Below are 19,605 nucleotides of genomic sequence, written 5' to 3' on the forward strand. Positions count from 1 at the left end.
TACTAGGTATTTATCCCAAAGAGATAAAAGAAAATGGAAAAGTACAAAAATGTATAAAATATTTATAGCAATTATTTTTGTGATAGCAAAGAATTGGATCTTAAGGGGAATTCCTTTCAAGTGGGAAATGGCTGAACATGTTGTGATATGTGATTGTGATAGAATACTATCATGCTATAAAAAAATGACTGGCAGAAAGGTTTCAAAAAACATGGAAAGGTTCATATAAACGGAAGAAGAGTAAGGTACCAGGAGAACCAGAACATTTGCACATTAACAGCAAATTTGTATAATGATCAACTGCGAGTAATTTCGTTAATCTGATCAATACAATGATCCAAGACAATTCTTGAGTCCATAATGAAAAATGCTTTCGACCTTCAAAGAGAGAACTATAGTGTCTAAATGCAGCTTAAAACAGAATTTTTTCAATTTATTTTTTCCTTTTTTTGTAATATAGCTAATATGAAAAATGTTTTGCATAATTTCACATGTATAATTGATATCACATTTCTGGCCTCAATATATGGGCAAAGAGGCAGGAGGGAAGGAGAGAAATTGGAAATGAAATTTTTTTTAAAAAGGAATGTCAAAAATAGATGATTAAAAAAAGAGCCCCTGGGGCGGCTAGGTGGTGTAGTGGATAAAGCACCGGCCTTGGAGTCAGGAGTACCTGGGTTCAAATCCGGTCTCAGACACTTAATAATTAACTAGCTGTGTGGCCTTGGGCAAGCCACTTAACCCCATTTGCCTTGCAAAAACTAAAAAAGAGAGAGAGAGAGAGAGAGCCCCTGACCAATGAACAAATGGCCATGGGATATAAATAATTTTGAAAAAGACAAATGTGACTATCAGTCATCTAGATGTTTGATCAAAATCACTAAAATAAAAGTTACACAGCAAGGTGGGTACTCAAGTCTAGTTTATCTCTCTGCAAGACCAGTACTCTTTCCACTCTACCATGCTTGATAAAATTCATTGCTGGAAGGGATATTGAAAGATAGATATTCTAATTTATTACTGATGAAAATGAGTATTGGTCCCAAAGATTTGAGGAAATAATTATTAAATCTTTAGTATCCTTTGACTCAGAGATTGTCTTATTGGAGATTAACTCCAAAGAAAGGAAAATGTTTAGAGATATATTCATGGTAGATAGCAAAAAAGAATTGAATCAAAATATAGACCTAATATGTGGGAAACCACCAAGCAAATAATAGACAAATGCAATGTAATATTATTGCCATGTATAGAATGACAACTATGAAGAATGGGAAATTTGTATGACATGAAGCAAAGTAAAGAAAGCAAGGACCAAAAGACACACAGAATAATTTCAGCAAGACAAATATAGCACTTCAAACCATCAAATAAAATAGGCGATATTGTTAATATTCTATCAAATGTCTAGGTTTACATTTTTCTGTTAAAAATAAATAAACTATACAAGTGATGATACTCTCTCTCAGTAACAATTATGCCAAAAGCAATCAGAGTCCTGTTTAATGTTTTTCTGGGAAAATATTTGAGGGAGACATTATTTGGGTTTTTATTGGGGAGTGACTCATTAAAAACAAAACTTTTTTATTTTATTTTTAAAGATTTTATTTATTTTGAGTTTTACAATTTTTCCCCTAATCTTGTTTCCCTCCCCCTATCCCCCACAGAAGGCAATTTGCCAGTCCTTACATTGTTTCCATGGTATACATTGATCCAAATTGAATGTGATGAGAGAGAAATCATATTCTTAAGGAAGAAATATAAAGTATAAGAGACAGCAAAATCAGACAATACCCTAAATTAAAGGTAATAATCCTTGGTCCTTGTTCAAACTCAAAAGTTTTTTTTTCTGGATACAGATGGTTTTCTTCATAGCAGACAGTCCCAAATTGTCCCTGATTGTTGCACTGATGGAATAAGCAAGTCCATCAAGGTTGATCATTGCTGCCTCCATGTTGTTGTTAGGCTGTACAATGTTTTTTCTGGTTCTGCTCATCTTGCTCGGCATCAGTTCATGCAAATCCCTCCAGGCTTCCCTGAATTCCCATCCCTCCTGGTTTCTAATAGAACAATAGTGTTCCATGACATACATATACCACAGTTTGCTAAGCCATTCCCCAATTGAAGGACATTTACTTGATTTCAAATTTTTGCCACCACAAACAGGGCTGCTATGAATATTTTTGTACAAGTGATGTTTTTACCCTTTTTCTTTGTTGTTGTTGTTTAAAGTTAGCTTATTTTTTAAAATATTTTATTTATTTTGAGTTTTACAATTTTTCCCCTAATCTTACTTCCCTCCCCCCACTCCCCACAGAAGGCACTTTGCCAGTCTTTACATTGTTTCTATGGTATACACTGATCCAAATTGAATGTGATGGGATAGAAATCATATCCTTAAGGAAGAAACATAAAGTATAAGAGATAGCAAGATCAGACAATAAGATATCAGGTTTTTTCTAAATTAAAGATAATAGTCCTTGGACTTTGTTCAAACTCCACAGTGCTTTCTCTGAATACAGATGGTATTCTCCATTGCAGACAGCCCCAAATCATCCCTGATTGTTGTGAATGAGCAAGTCCATCAAGGCTGATCATCACCCCCATAAAAACAAAACTTCTTAATTAAAAATTAACAAATATCAATAAACAAAATGTGTCAAATACACACAATACTCCAGATATTTTTTAGTTAAAGCAGATGGAAATGACATTTTAACCCCTGTTTTGTGGTCACTGGGTTCCTAGCAAAACAGTTCAACTTTGTATCATCATTTTTGGATAACAAGCTCTGCTTTTAACTCTTATTTAGTTTGCAGCTCACTAAAAACCACAGACTAAATATGAACTTTCATTTAACCACTTCTGTCTCTATCTTCTACATAAAACTTTTTGAACCCCAAGTATAGAATTTTATATTAAACTGATTGAATTCCATCTCCATTAAAATTTATCCTTCAAGGGATGTGACATTTCTGACAGTGGCAAATGATCATCTAGTTGAAACATATTCAGGAGAAGCTGAAAGGTACCAACAGCAACATGTTTCTGAGTACAAAAATATTAATGCAATCAAAAGAAACCAATTGCAGTACATTGTATCAGATACTTCATTAAATCAGACCCTCCTTATTCTCCCATGTCTAGAACCTCTGTCTGACCCTAGACTTCATTTCTTTACTTTTCCTAAATACAAAGATCCTTTGGTTTCAACACAGAATTTAGATCCAGATGTTTCACCTCTTGACACCAAACCTTCTTGAAGCTTGGTTCCCATGCCTCTTGTGGCTGAGTCCAAGCCCTGCAAGATAGACACTCCATATACTCTCTCTTAGAGTATGTCCTTGCCATTGTGACCTTTATTTCATCTTTAGTTCATAAAGCCTCAATCAGTACCATGTATGACCCTTACTTAGCCCAAGTTCATGAAAAACTTCAGACACATTATCTCAAAAATTGTATAATAGTTATATAGTGAGATTTTTTTGTAGGTATTCAGAAGGGAAAGTAATCATTGGAGTATGAGTTCATGGAAAAGAGTTCTTCCCCAGTAACTCAGGCTTATAACATTAGAATCATCCTTCATCCTTCACTCTTCCCTCTCCCTCAGCCCCCATATTCATTCAACTGTAAATATTTGCCACTTCTGCATCCACAACATCTCTGGAAACCCTTCTCTTTATGCAAATGGCCAGCATCACTTCATGCAAAGTGTAGCAGGGATTGGATTGGGTTATGATCCTTATAATAGCTAGGAGATGAATTGGTAAGAATCATATCAAAGACCACAAAGGGGATGAACTTTCTATAGAAGCACATGGTCCTTTGGTGAAAGGATTGTTGCAAAATCTGACAACAACGCTGTGTAGTATGTAATACCCAGGCAGGAAATGTTGGCGACTGAACTGGAACCCAAGTCTTCCAATCTTCTACTTTGCCATCTATCTATCAACTTTGCCATGTTGGCTCTTATGTTGTATTTAATAGGCATTAATAAACTGTTTATTGAATTCAGTTAATTATTTGGATAGGTAAAACTTGAGCCAGGCATTGAAAGATAGCTTGGTATAAGGAAGAGTATGAAGAGGGGAATGGGAGAAATGATGTTAGCAAAAGAGTGGAAGTGCTATCAATAAATCAGGTAGTTTATAATATCAGTAATGGAAGATCAAAGTTGCTTAGTTTCAGAGTTTACCTGGGTTTCATCCACCTTTTCTCAGTATGGTTCAGAGAAGGCCAGGCCTGGGGCTTAGAAATACTCTCCATTAACAGATGGAGCCTCTACTCCTGGGCACTGACTAAGTTTAAGGGCAGATGGAAAGGTACCCTTTTCCTTATGAAGCCATGGCTATTTGAATATTCTTTTCTTCACAATTTATGAATTCTACCTGCTCTGTGTCCTTCAGACATATGTTTGGAGTCAACTCAATGAACTCAGAAGGAATATACTGGTCTCCGATGTGTTCAGAGTCCTGAACTCTTCACTCCTGACTGAGGTGGTTTCAATGACACCATGCTGCTCAATGACCTTTATTCGGTCATCTGACTTAGATGTTTCTTCAACTAATTTATTAATCCATCTGTCCCCATGTGGCCAGTTATGTGCTCCATCAATGTAATGATTAGGCTTAATTATTTCTCCTGGGCTGCAAGAGAACATGAAAGCTATGTCCCTGACATTTGGAGGTGATAAAGACTGTGTTTTCCCCCTTTCTTTCTCTCCATCCCTTATCCCTCCCCTCTAATTGCTCGGATACATGGTTTTGGCTTCTGAGTGTCAACAGATGCTCTTCCACCAAAGGAGGCAGGCTAGGCTAATAGCTAAGGTTTGTTATCCTAACAGATGGAAGCATAGGCAGAGAGCCAGATGAGTATGTCTGATAACCAAGGGTGACTGTTACACTGGGCCTTGGGCCACAGCAGGTCAGGGAGATAGGGCTGTGAGCCAGGACTGAGAAACCTGCAGAAAAAATCTGGGAAAACCAGAAAAGGAGCCAGACAAAAAGTCCAGACCCATGAAATACATAGAAATGAAGGATCAAGTTGGAAAACTAGGTCAAACTCGAGTGAATAGAAATTCTAGGTTCTAAATTCTGAAGCATCTTCTTATTCTGGAAACATTGATTTTGTTCTTGCAAAATATTTCCTTTTACAGTTTCATGTAGTCAAAATTACCTATTTTATCTTTTTTATCTCTATCCCTTGCTTAAGAAACTTCCCCTTAGACATATTTGTGAAACATATCTCCAATCATTTTCCCCTACTTTTTTTATAAATGACAGGACCTTTTATAATTAAGTAAAGGATCCATTAACAATTCATTTATCATACACAGTATAAAATATTATGGCTTAAACCTTTGTCCTCTGGAAAAGCTCTTAAAATTTAAAATTGCACTAAAACTTCCCGGCCACCTTTATGGCAACCTCCAACCTTTATGGTTGGTTTTGTTATATTCTTACCAGTTCCTTTCCCTAACTTTTTTCTTTCTACTCCTAAGCCATGAGGTGATGCCAGAGGAAAAAAAATTGTTTTTAAATCAGACTAACTGTATCCACTACAAATTAACGTAATCTAATTCCAACTGAAGCCCTCACCATAGCAAGGCAAGTTTAGTTTATTCCCCAAAATAACTGCTGCAAATTTTCCCTCCCCTCAGTGTCTCAACTCTACTCTCACACTAATTCTGTTCAGCAGATAACTTCAGAATAAGATTTTCTTGTCAACTCTGTCATTTCCTATTCTCTTTATCTCAAAACTTTGGTAGGCCTCCCCTTTATCCTATCCTTCTTCCTCCTGAACTCATTGGATGAGGACTTCCCTTTTAAAGCTATGCCCTGATTTCTTCCTCTTTACCTACATTTATATCTAGGTCTCACTTGTCCTCAAATGAAAAAAACTATTCTTGCAGTTGCCACCTAAACATGTTATGATGTGAGTTGATGTTGATGATGATGACAGGTGATGCTAAAGAATACACATTTTCACTTCTCTTATCTTGGAGTCTTTTTAGTATCTATTCTATAGATGATAGCCTCAGAATTGAAAGGGATTTTAGAGATCATATATTCCAACTTGCCAGGGAAGCTAGCACCATCATTTTGACTTCAAGATAGAATAAAGGACTCAAAAAATTATTAGCTGTATGACCCTGAGCAAGTCATTAACCTTGTTTGCCTCAGTTTCTTCTTTCACAAATGAGCTAGAGAAAGAAATGGCAAATTACTTCAGTGTCTTTAGAAGAAAAGCCTGGAATTCAGTCATGAAGGGTTACACCTGAAAAAAATAACTAAAATTCCATCCTATCACTGAATGAAAAAAATCCTGTCTATAATGTCAATGACAATGATTATTTACTTTCTTCTTGAATATTTACAACTTATTACCTAAAAAGGCCACTAACTTCAATTTTAAATTACTTTAATTAGTTTTAAAAAATTCTTTATAGTTAGTTTAAATCCTGGGATTTCAAACCTTGTTCTTAACTCATAGGATCGTAGTTTTCATGATGAAATGGATCTTAAAGATCAACTTGCTCAAACTCCTCTTTGTTTAATTGAGGAAACTGAGAATTGAACTTAAGTGATTTGTCTGCAAGTCATACAAATGAAGATCCTTGATCTTCTCACTACAAAACCTGTCTTTTTTCAACTATACCATCAGGGACAGTGTTAGGAAAAATAAAGTTCTCTGTTCTCTCAATTTGATCCCTCTTTCCCCATGACAGCTCTTAAAATTTCTGAAAATAAAGATTACTCCTCCCCTAAATCTCCTCTTTCCTGAGCTAAACATCCCATGGCATGGCTTACAGTTTTCTCATAATTCTGGTCCCCTCTGGACCTGACCCAGTTGCCTTATGTCCTTCCAAAAACATGACTCCAGGACTGGACATGACCCTGCTAAGGAATTGGCTCTTCCAACCATACACATATGGTTCCTCCTTCAATTCCATGGAATGATGTTGGCCCTGGTTTGAAATGTCTGTGTTGGCTGCTAAGAAGGGTCAAAACACAGAGGGTCCAGGTGGATTTTATGCATTCTCTACAAAGGCTCCTTCCCAGAGAAATTTCAAAGGTCCAAACCACTGAGCCCTAGGAGGTTGGCTCTTTTCCAAGGAAGCAGCCAATGGAAAGCATGATCCAAGTCCTACATAGGGATGATGAAGATGAGGTAGTGTCCTTCAATTCATGAGTCTGACTACTGCTATGAATTTGAGTGAGTCATTTAACAATGCTGAGTCTCACATTCTTTATCTGTAAGAAAAGGAAGCTGAGCCAGAAAGAATATTTTAAAGGTTCTTTCTAGTTCTACATCTATGATCCCACAATCCCTTGATTGGATCCAGTTCTAATTGTTACTACTTATGTAAATTTTCCTCATCTGTAAAATGCAGGGCCTCCAAAGATCAGCCATCCAGGACTGTAATCTGTGATCCTCTGAGGATAAGAGTAAACACTGGTATTGTACTTTAACATTTACAAATTAGCTCACAATTCCAATCAGTCAAAGTAGGATGATAAAAGAAATGTAGAATCTAACAGCCAGAAGGGAACTTGCCACACTAAATATTGTTTGTTTGAGTCACAAGGGCTCTTAGTCCAACAGGGTTTTTCTGAAACTTAAAACTCATCTAGTCCAAGACCCTTATTTTTCAGAGCAAGAAACTGAAACCTGGAGATGGTAAGTATTATATACAAAATAACATATCCACTACTAAGATTTGTTGTTCAGTTGCTTTTCAGATATGTCCAATTCTCCATGACCCTATTTGGGATTTTCTTGGTAAAGATGTTTGAGTAGCTTGTCATTGTCTTCTCCAACTCATTTTTCAAATGAGGAAACTGAGGCAATCAGAATTAAGTGGTTTTCTTGGCAAAGATGTTGGAATGGTTTGCCATTTCCATCTCCAGATCATTTTAGAAATGAGGAAATTGAGTCAATTAGGGTAAAGTGACTGGCCAGATTTGAGGCCAGATTTGAATTCAGAAAGATGAGTCTTCCTGATTCCATCACCTGCTCTCTACTAAGATTAGACCCAGCCATCTTGACTCAACTTCATCAAATGAAGTGATTTTTGTAAACCACTTTGTAATCTGTTAAGTGTTTTATAACTATTAGCTATTACTACTATTGTAATTATAATAATAGTTATTATTCCTCAAGTAAATATTATGCCTCAAAGAATTATTATTCTTTGAAATGACACTAGACTGCCTCTCTAATAGAAGGTTATTAACACTGGTTAGTACAGAAAGATTATAGGGAGAAACAAGAAACAAGAGTCAACCATAGAGAACGTGCTCCAGGGTGGATTTTTTCCAAAGGTCCAGAAATTGTATTATGAGACTGATGCTTATTTTCATGATGCTCATGTGGAAGAGAGTGGCTTGTTTGTGTTGTGCATGTGTTTAATCTCTTTGTATTCATGAAGAGTTGAATTTGATTTAACAACTCATATATTGTGGCCTGTGCCTTTATAAGAGAACAGAACAGCCAGAGTAAAACTGTGGGTTAGTAAATGACTTTCATTACTCCACCACTAGTCACTAATAAAGCCTCCTTAAAAGAAATCATATCATGTTTAGTCTTCTGGGTTAGAAAACAGACTATAGCAGGGCAAGAGAGCATCCAGAGGCTTTTGCTTGGGAGCTTAAATTTGAATCATAGGTCTTAGAGCCAAAAGCCACCTTAGAGACCACACTTCTCCAACCCCCCCACTTTATAAGATAGGAAACCAGAAACCTGAAAGAGAAAAAAATTTGTCTGAAATCCAATGTCCTCTAGCATTCATGAATATCCTGACACTGATGGGTAGATCTGTCAATCAGCAACAGGTCAGATAACAACAGCATAACAACCAAATTAAACATCTCACTGACTGGCCTTCTACTGACTGATAACACAAAGAGTCAATGATAATAGAAGGGAGTAGGCAGTTACCTCTGTGGTTTTTTTTTGTGCCCTCAGGACTATTTATGTATCCTGACTCAAAATATTGAGGAATTGATTCAGAAGAAATGTTTGGAAGAATGAGGACAGAATTCAGCAAAGCTAAGACTAAATATAATCAGTAGCTTGGAGTTTTGCCTTTGGTCTTGGGGTATAATTACATGTGATGCTGAATGATTCAATGTTAGCTTGGCTGATGACTATTACAAGTAGGGGAGAACCAAAATATGCTATCAGGTCCCCAGCCTGGACTTACAGAGGCATGTAAGCTAAAATAGGAAGTGACACAAAGGCAAGAAGAAGCACAGATCAGGTAGAAAGACAACGTACATAAAGTACAGAGTCTTAGGGTGGAAACAGAGATCTCAATTCTGATCTTAGCTCTGCTACTGACTGATTCCTTCTTGACCTTTAAAATAGTACAATTGAATTATGCCATTTCTAGGTCTCTTTCAATTCTAATAAGATATCTTCCAAGACTCTTCCTAGCTCTGATGTTCTAAATGTTAACATTCACAGTCTCTTTCAATTTAATTGTCTATATTTAGATGGTCTTCAAAACCTCATACCTCAATGTCTTTTCTTGGGTTTACAGTTTACATTCTGTGTTCTCACATCTTTTCAAATTCTCGTGTTCCAAAGTTCCATCCAGCTCTACTATTCAGTTGTTTCAGTCATATCTGAATCTTTGTGACTCCAATGGTAGCTTTCTTGGCAGAAATACCAGAGTGGTTTGCCATTTCTTTCCCCACATTATTTTATAGAAGAGAAAGAAAAGAAAACAAGTTAAATTACTTGTCCAAGGTTACATAGCTAGTAAGTGTGTGAGACTAGATTTGAACCTAATGAAGATGAGTCTTCCCAATTCCAAACCCAGTGGACTATCCCTTGCTCCACCCAGCTCTTAACAATTTTTTCCTCTGATCTACTCACAACTTCCTGATAGTCTGAGTTCAAAGGTACCATACAGCCTCTATGTTCTTTCAGCTAAGGTTTCTTCCAATTACGATATTTTTTTATTTTAATTATTTTAAAATTTTACTTCTTTTAATTTTAATTATAAAAAGAGCAACCCATTTCATTAAAATATGCTGAGTTGTTTACTTATGATTGAAATACTACAAAAAATTAAGAAGCAAAATTCTATCATCTACAGCTTCGTATCTATGATTATACACATGGTATCCATCTATACTAGAGTTATTAGATAGACCTATAGTTTCTTCAGTGCATATTAAACTTGGTTACTGAAGGCATATGCAATAATCCTTTATTTGGCACCTTATCCTTTCCAAAATGTTCACAAATATTTTAACTTTTCTCTCACAACTTTTGAGATCAGGTCAACAAACAGATATGATCCCTATTTTACAGATGAGGGAAATGAAGATGAAAGAGGTGAATTTTATATAAATTGTATTAGGCTCTGGCAGAATTAATAATCATACCTTGTGGCTTAAGTGTTCTTTCCAATAAACCATGTTCCCTCTTAATGAGTTGGCTTGTCATTCATCACCAGAATGGTTATCTATGATTCCATTCTGCCAAGTTAAGGAACAGCAAGTAACACAAAATTGAGAAGATCAAAGCTGTAAGAGATTTCAAAGCCAAGAAAGTGTGTGGATTGAGGTCAGAGCTTCAGAATGGCTAAAATTATTTGAACATCCAGATAGGGTTAGCAGATAGGAGGTACCAGGTCAGAAAACAGTAGGTTAGGCTTTCAATAATCAAGTCCTAATGTACTTCACCCCTCAGTGACAAGAGAAAGAGACAAACAGACAGAGAGGGAGAAGAAGGGGGAGAGAGAGAGTCAGAGAGAGACAGAAAGAATGTTAGAGAGACAGAAAGAAAGAGGGAGAAAGAGTAAAGAGAAAAGAAAGGAGAAAAAGGGAGAGACAGCAATGTGTAATATAGATGAAAATTATATATGTGTACATAATATATGTTTGTATATAGTAATATATATCTTACATATATTATATTTATAAATATTTATATATATATATATATACAAATATATATGTATATAAAGAGAGGAGAGACAGAAGCTTTAGAGATCATATAGTTCATTCTCTTCATTTGATGTATGAGGAAATATAAACCTACAAATAACATGATTATTAATGTCAAAGTACCAGAATGGACAGATTATTAGAGTAATCTATGCAATCCTGTTAATCCAATGTAGGAATGCTTTGAAGAACTCCAGTGTCAAAAAACATTATCACCTCAAGGAAGCAGCTCATTAAATTTTAAAATAATGTTAATTTAAATAATTCAATTTAAATTTTAAAATAATTTTAAATAATTCTATTTAAAATAAATGTTTTTCTTTAATTATTAGGAAATTAAACTCTTACTAGGTGCATGACTGCAGACAACTTTTTTAAGCCTCTATTTTCTCTTCTGTAAAATGGTAATAATAATTGTAGGGAGAAGACTAATTTGGAGAAAGACAAAATAGAAGTTTCCAGCTCCATCCTGTCCCTTCTAGTTTTGCTAAAGTGAAGATTAATTTGCAAAGCCCTGATATTGAAGGGGATGCACTCTCTCCAACTCAAATAGAAGACTCAACTCAAGGAGTTGTCTATGAGGAAAAGTCAAGGAATTTCAAAAAAGATAGATTTTAAACTAATGATTTTTTTAAGTTCCATTGAGTAGAAATAATTCTAAGTGAGAATTGAAATTTTCAAAAACTACTGAAATCATGAGTTGATCACACACACACACACACACACACACATACACACACACACACACACAAAGAATTTTTACACTCTGAGAGGACAGCTGTAATTCAGAAGCAGTAGGTAACAGCAGCAATTTAGCAAGAGAAACAGCAAATAGCAGGGATGCAAGGAAACAATTGAAGCAGCTATCGCACATAGCTCAGCATAGACAGTGGCTTCAATAAAGAAAATCATCAGACCAGCAAATGACAATAACTTGTGGGAGAATAGCAAATCACAGCTTCAAAAACAGAAGGGTATCCCATGAGACAAACCCAAAGATCATAGTTACTCAGGCTACAATGAAATGCAAAAACAACAACAAAAAACTGTCCCTGATCTCAAGGAGCTCACAGTCTGTCTAATCTAGTGGGATCAAAAGTGAAGAGTAATTTTAAAAATGAATGATTATATACGTCATATTGAAGCTGAATGGTAAGTACACATAAATGGTTGAACCCTGATTAGAACCTTTATTGTTTCCACCATACTGGTAGCCTAGGTCTGACCTCTTACTACCTACAAGGTTAAGGGTAAATGGAGCTCACACAGTAGATAGAGTCCTATGCCTGAAGTCAGGAAAACTCACCTTCCAAATTCATATCTGATCTCAGACACTTACTAGCTCTGTGACCCTGAAAAAAAAACACTTAATTATGTTTGCCTCAGTCTCCTCAACCGTAAAATGAAGGAAATGGCAACCACTCTGGTATCTTTGCCAAGAAAAGCCTAAATGGGGTCACAAAGAGTAAAACATTACTGAAAATCACTGAAAAAACTACAAACCTCAGTTTCTTTTCCTGTAAAATTAGGACAATAATAATAATATCTTACTTATAAAAATTTCTGTTATGAAAGTATTTGGAAATCTTATTGTGCCAGACTAGAGGAAGCTGAGTAATTTTCAGAGATCTTGCTGAATTGGGGAAGAAGGAATGAGAGATTAATATAACAGAAATTCAGAGACTGACAACTGCTCCTGGCAATATAATTTGGCAAAAATGTTACTGGACTTGGACAAACAAAGTCAATAAAACTTGACTCACAATGAATTGATTTACAATTTTTTTCTGTTAGCCTAGGGCCACTAAATTATTTGGGAAAGTGGTAGAGAAGGAATTAGTCATTTTTGATGCATAACAAGACACACTTGATTTTCTTGTAATTATCCTCACTGCCTAATGTTCATTTCCAGTTGTAGGTTATTCATTACAAGAACTGTTAGACTTTTTATGACGTATCCAAAAGTTGGTGGCTCTCATTCAAAATCGATGGTTTAAATGGGAGTAATGTGGTCTACTGGAAAGAGAACTGAACTCAAAAGTCAGGGGAATTCCCAGTAGCTACATGACTCTGGTCCAGTCATTCTTTTCCCCCTATCCCAGTCTACTGCACCTAGGCCTTGGTTCCCTCTTTTGTAAAATGGAAGATAAAATGGTAGAATTTTTAAATTAAATATAGAGCATGTATGTTACGTGTGTGTGTGTGTGTGTGTGAGAGAGAGAGAGAGGGAGAGAGAGAGAGAGAGAGAGAGAGAGAGAATGCAAGAATGCTGCTAGGTTCCAGTCCCAAGAATCATTCCTTGAGGTATCAATGCTGCAATGGTTACCATGCCCATCCTGGACTCTGATTTCTAGATTTCTGTGGTTCCCACTTCCCAAAAAGGTTAGAAACTCTTCTCCTTTTATCTAGAATGGAAAAGAAAGAAGAAAAAGATCAAAGGCCAAGATCCATTTTTAGGGGATCTTATGTCATTAGAGAGGAGAAAAGGTCCCAAGGCACACCCTTTTAAATGTCACTTCATTAAATTTTTTAATTACATATAAAGATAGTTTTCAACATTTATCTTTTTTTGGTAACCTTTTGAATTCCACATTTTTTATCTCCTTTCCTTCCCTCCCCCCCTCCCCATTACACTGAGTAATCTGATACATATTAGACAAGTTGTGCAAGAAGAATCACAACTACTAATGGAGGAAAAACATGAGGAAAAAGGGGAAAAATACTTTGGTCTGTATTCAAACTCCATAGTTTTTTTCTCTGAATGTGGATGGTATTTTTCATCCTAAGTCTTTTAGAAGTTTCCTTGATCTTCTGAGAGGAGCAAAGTCCATCAATAGTTGATAATCACCCAAGGTTGGCACTCCCTTTTAAATGTGTAAAAGAGCCAGTGAATTCCCCTGAACACAAACTGAGTAAAAAGAAAATAGCTAAAGGTGATGGGCCTTTGTAAAGACCTTTAACAGTTCCATCCATTCAGCCAGTCAAAAAAGGATGCTCTCAAGGTCAAGATTAGCCAACCAATAACTAGCTACAGAATGTCCACACCTTCTGCAACCTCTCTAAGGTATTTCCCTTAAACATGATCCCAATTTTCTCCAAAGCATCTCCCTAGAATCCTTGATATGGAGAAGTTGTGGTAGACATCTAAGCAAATAGGATCTATCTGAACAAAGGATGGCTAAGGTCACTTCTGAAACAATTCTGTGTTCCGATGCCCATTCAGATTCTAATGTTCTTTATCTAAGGTCTCTACAAGTTCTAAACTAGATGACCTGCAAACAATTTTTCTTCCTATTGCCTCAGATCACACATTGCTCCCCTCACCTATAGATTTGAGCAGAACCCAACTCTAACATAAAGTCTAAAGTAAAGAAATGAACTGAAAATAAAAACAAGAAAAGAACATGTCCATAAAAATCATCTGTGGTGACAGGGACACTCAAGATGCTAACTTAGAAGTCAATGATTTGAAAACATCTACAAGAAAAAACTCAATAGAAAAATGTAGACTGAACATAAGAACAAAAAAAAATTCCTAGAAAAGTTTTTTTTTTTTAAAAAAGAGCAAAAAATTTTATTTTAAAAATCAAATGAGAGTGGTAAAGGGAGAATGGGGAAAGAAATGAGAGTAATACAAGAAATTTATAAAAAAAAGGAATTAACAACTTGGTCAAAAAGGCACAGAAATGCTGAAGAAAATTACTTTTTAAAAATTGTAATTGGTAAATTGGCAAAAATGCAATGAGACCTCAATAAACAATAAAATAAAGTCAAAAGTTGGAAAAATAGAAGAAAATGCTAAATATTTCATTGGAAAAACAACTGAACCAGAAAATAAATTGAAAAGAAATAATTTTTAAATTATTGGGCTACTCAAAATCCACAATCACAAAGTGTCTAGATATCATATTTCAAGAAATTATTGAGGAAAATTGCCCAGATATTTTACAACCAAAGGACAGAGTAGAAATTGAAAGGATCCACCAGTCATCTCCTGAAAGAGATCTCCAAATAAAAACTTCTAGGAAAATTATGGTCAAAACTTAGAGTTCCTTGGTCAAGGAGAAGATACTGCAGTCAGAAAGAATTTATATACCATAGAGCCACAATAAGGATCACACAAGATTTAGCAGCAACCATGTTAAAGGAATGGGGGACTATAGAATATTATATTATAGAAGACAAAGAAGGTAGGATTATAATGAAGAATAACGCATCAAGAAAAATTAAGTATAATGATATGAGAAGGAAGATGGAATTTAATGAAATAGAGGTTTTCAGGCATTCCCAATAAAAAGACCAGAGCTAAAGAGGAAAAAATTAATTTCAAACACAAGTTTCAAGAGAAGCATAAAAAAGTAAAAATAAGTAATAAATCATAAGGAACTCATTAAGACTCAACTGTGTTACATTCCTATATAGGAATACATGTATGTATAATACATGTAATCCTTAAGAACTTTCTTATCACAAGAATAGAGATAGAGTAGAAGGATTCTACTTAGACAGAGGCTAAGTGTGTCTGTAGGTTTATTTTGTTGGGGTGGTCTCAAAAGAAAAATACAAGGGTCAGAAAAAGGTTATTCTGGAAGAAGGGCAAGGAAAAGTTTTTTACAAAGGGGACCAAAATGGGGGAAATTAACAACAGATCAAAATTATATGATCTATGGCTTAAGAAGCTTTTCAGCAGCACCTCTCACAACACCAAAGAAACTGAGGTAATTATTTGGTAGCAATTTTAAAAGTAGGGAGGAGTATTTTTGCATCCCAGTGGGATACAGTTTGCAAAATCATTTGAAAATTAATATGATATTTCTACTCTAAGGGTTTTAGGCATTATTCAATCCAATTCTCTCATTTGAAAGATAGAGAAACCGAGAAATCATGACTAGTTGCACCACAATCATCACAAAGAGAACTCAATGTTCTTCCTCCATCACTGCCACCAAACTTTTCAGATAATGTATTGAAATTTGTGTGATGCATTAGTTCTAGTACAGTCTCTTCTTTGAAACTCTTGCACTATTTAAAGGAACCATGACTCTCTGTTAACTGCCCTTTATTGCCATCATGAACCAATACCTCATATTAGCTTCTAGTCTTTTCATGCCTCATTAAAGATCTCAAAATGTAAATACCCAATTGACCTTTCAGTTTATTCAAGACTCAAATCTAACAGAATTGGCAGAAGAATTCATATTTGATACTTTTCAACTATCACCACTCATTTGTATTCTTGTATAACTCCTATTAAAAATCATAAGATTTGGAGTGGCTAGGTGGCACAGTGGATAAAGCACCGGCCCTAGAATCAGGAGTACCTGGGTTCAAATCCAGTCTCAGACACTTAATAATTACCTAGCTGTGTGGCCTTGAGCAAGCCACTTAGCCCCATTTGCCTTGCAAAAAAAAATCTAAAATAAAAAAAATCATGAGATTTAGAGTTAGAAAGAACAGCCAAGGTATCAAATGCAATCCCCTTATTTTCTAGAGATAGAAAAGGCAGACTAGTGAATGTGGTGTCAGAGAACCTAGGTTCAAATGTGAGTTCTGCTACATAATAACTATATGTTTAGAAAAGTCCCTTAACTTCTCTTACCTTCCAAGGATGGTAATATAATAATAATGATAATGATAATAATAATAATAATGAGAGTGAGAGTGATAATAATAGTATTTATACATCTTCTTAAGGTTACAAAGTGCTATACATATATTATCTCATTTTATCTCCACAACAATACTAGGACATAAGTACCATGATTATGCCCATTTTATAGATGAGAAAATTGAAACAGAGGTTAAGTGACTTGCTTTCAATTCAATCTAGCATTCCTTTCTTTCTCCATATCTCCCCCAGATTCTTTCCCTTCTCTTTGTTCACATGATCACCACTATTTGTTCAAGTCCTTACCCCTCTTTCCTGAACTATTACTATGGCCTCATGATTAACCTTCCTGTCTCTTCCCTTTTCAAACTCTCCTCTACTGAGTTTCCAACACCTTTCTAAGGTATAAATCTGATTGTGTCACTTCCCTTCTCCCCTACTTGAGAATTTCCATTGACTCTCTATTATCACTACTATTAAAAACAAATTCCTCTATTTGGTATTTAAAACTCATCATAATGTGGTTCCATTCTATCATTCCAGTCTTATTTCCCAATTCATCCCTTCATGCATTCCATGTGAAACCAATTGGATTACTTGCTGTTGCATGAATTGATCACTCCATCTCCATCCTCTGTTCTTTTGTGAAGATAGTCCCACATTCGTTGAATTAATTCCTTGCCCATATTTGCTACTCAGAATCCGAGCTTTCTTCTAGGATTGATTCAGGTGCCACCTTCCTTAAGGAGTCTTTCCCAATCCCCCTAGTTATTAGTATATCCCCTTCTTCAAAGTATAGATTATTTAAGTACCATACCCCCAGAGCATAATATAAGTTCCTTACATTCCATTCTTCACTTTCTTTTTGTAGTTCTGGTACCTAGAATATTGTCTTCAACATAAGAAATTATTTATTAATAAATATTTATTGAATAAATGAATTCTGATTTGTCTAAGATTGTCATAGGTAGTAGAGTGAGGATTTGAGTGATAATCTGATTCTGAATTATGTTGCTCTTTCTATTACAACATAAGTGTGTGTATGTCATGTATCACTATGCTTTTCTTGATGGTAAAGACAAAGAATAAGAATAGAAAACTCCTCAATGTGAAATGAGAGAAAGGTGTGATAGAGTACCTGCATTTTTAAGGGAAAAACCCTTAAATTTAATAAACAAGAGAAAACTGTCATATCAATTCCAGATTTGCTTCTAGCCACTCCATTCAGTTGTCCTCTTTTCGTGCCTCATATCCAATTAATCCTCAAGTTCTACAATTTCAACTTCTACTTGCCCTTAAATGAAATTTATTGGAGTAGGCATTTGTCACACTGTGGGAAGAAGAAAGGTCATGTAAACATTTGCTCAGTTGAGCAGCAAAATTGAGCCCTGGGTTCTGGATAAGTTCCCAGATTAGCTCCCCCCAAACTTGTTTCTTATTTATCATTTATCATTTCTCTCTGGGCATCAAGTTTTATCCTGTCCCCATGTCCAAAACCTTGGGTATGTCTTTGAGTCTTCTCTATGCCTCAGCTCAATGCATTTACCAATTCCTGTCAGTTTCAACATATCAGCATGTCTTTCTTCTTAGAATCCATTCTTACCTCTCTATTATGACCCTGGCACAGAGTCTCAGCACCATCATTCACATGAAATATTGCAAAAGTCATCTAATAAGATCTTTAAGACCTCTCTTTCCAATTAATCCTTTGTATGGTGTCAGATTCAGTTTCCTAATGTATAATATGGTCAACTTGCTTCTACATTAATATATATGTGTTTATTATATATGTGTATATAAATAATGTTTATGTATAAATGACTTCCCATTGCCATTAATTTCTTATCCTAACTTTCAAGCACCCCTTAATCTGTCTGAAAACTACCCTTCCTTCTTTATTTTCTACTACTCTACTTTGAACCTTTGACCCTACCTTATGAAACTACTCACTCCTTCCTCAAACTAGTCCAGTACTTTTCTGTCTTGGGACCTTTGCTCCACTGTCTTTTTTTGTTTGGAAAGTTCCATGCCTACCTAATGAATCACTTCCCATGCCAAAAAGCTTGTCCAGATGCCCCATGAATTTTAAATTCCTTCATTCTGGGGCCTTGCCTGATCCACCTACCCCAGTTCATCTTTATCAGAGATTAATCAAGGTCTGATAGAAATAAAAATAGATTTGATGTCTAAAGACCTGAGTTTAAACCCTAATTATGGATGATACTTATTGGCTATGTAGCCTTGGTTAAGTTATATTCTTTCTTTAAACTTCAGTTTCCTCATCTATAAAATGGGAAAAATAAAAATTGCATGAGTAAAATGAAGTACTTGCATGAAATTATTAATTGCATATGCTTATTAGGACTGATGACAGACTAGGAAGACTTACAGTCATCAGTGCATGCAATGAAACTTTATTGACCATTCAAAAATAGGAACATCAACCCCTCTAGTAATAAACCACCAAATGATTACCTTCAAGAAGGTAAGAAGGTTTCATAATATCATGACAAGTTTCTCTCTTTACTCAACTAACAACTATCTCTCACTGAGGCAGAATTTCAGCAAATCTTTACCAATTAACACTATTATCAAACAAATTTGGAATGTTCAAATTTCTGAGTGTGGGAAACATAGGTATCTGTACCAGTAGTGACCCAAGTTAATGGTTGAGAGCTCCAGTAGTTTCTAGATAGAGGGATTTATAAGTTACAGCTGAGTTCTTCCTGGTGACTGATTATCTAAACTTAGGATAAAAGTATACTATCTAAGTTTTAGTATTCCAGTGTCATCACCAATGTTATTATGTCAAAGTCATATACCAGTACCAAGTTTATCATTTGTTACCAGATTTAGGAAGCATATGTGTCTTTAGCAGGTTTTTGTTGGTTTGGGGATATAGACATTCATTATTTCCAAACTATATATAAGCTCCTGTGTTATAGAAACTACTTAGTCACAAATAGAGGATTAAAGCGTCAGCTAGGTGATGCAATGGATAGAGCACTGGGCCTGAAGTCAGGAAGACTGTTCTTC

General features: G+C 35.4%; 1 long non-coding RNA gene across 8 annotated transcripts in view; it reads right to left on the reverse strand.

Moving 5' to 3' along the window:
• The window catches only part of LOC141518133 (uncharacterized), a 161,730-nt gene that overhangs the window by 11,588 nt on the left and 130,537 nt on the right, over positions 1-19,605 (reverse strand). For 5 of the 8 annotated variants that reach the window (XR_012477107.1, XR_012477105.1, XR_012477100.1 and 2 more), the window contains 2 exons: positions 13,288-13,366; positions 2,334-10,538 (listed from right to left, as the gene is read on the reverse strand). This is a non-coding gene — a long non-coding RNA (uncharacterized LOC141518133). Of the gene's footprint in view, positions 1-2,333; positions 10,539-13,287; positions 13,367-19,605 lie in introns of those variants that run through there. The other 3 variants (XR_012477102.1, XR_012477101.1, XR_012477103.1) reach the window with 3 other exon arrangements.

The sequence above is a fragment of the Macrotis lagotis genome, chromosome 3 (genome assembly GCF_037893015.1).
Source record: "Macrotis lagotis isolate mMagLag1 chromosome 3, bilby.v1.9.chrom.fasta, whole genome shotgun sequence".
In the NCBI taxonomy this organism is placed as follows: Eukaryota; Metazoa; Chordata; class Mammalia; order Peramelemorphia; family Peramelidae; genus Macrotis; species Macrotis lagotis.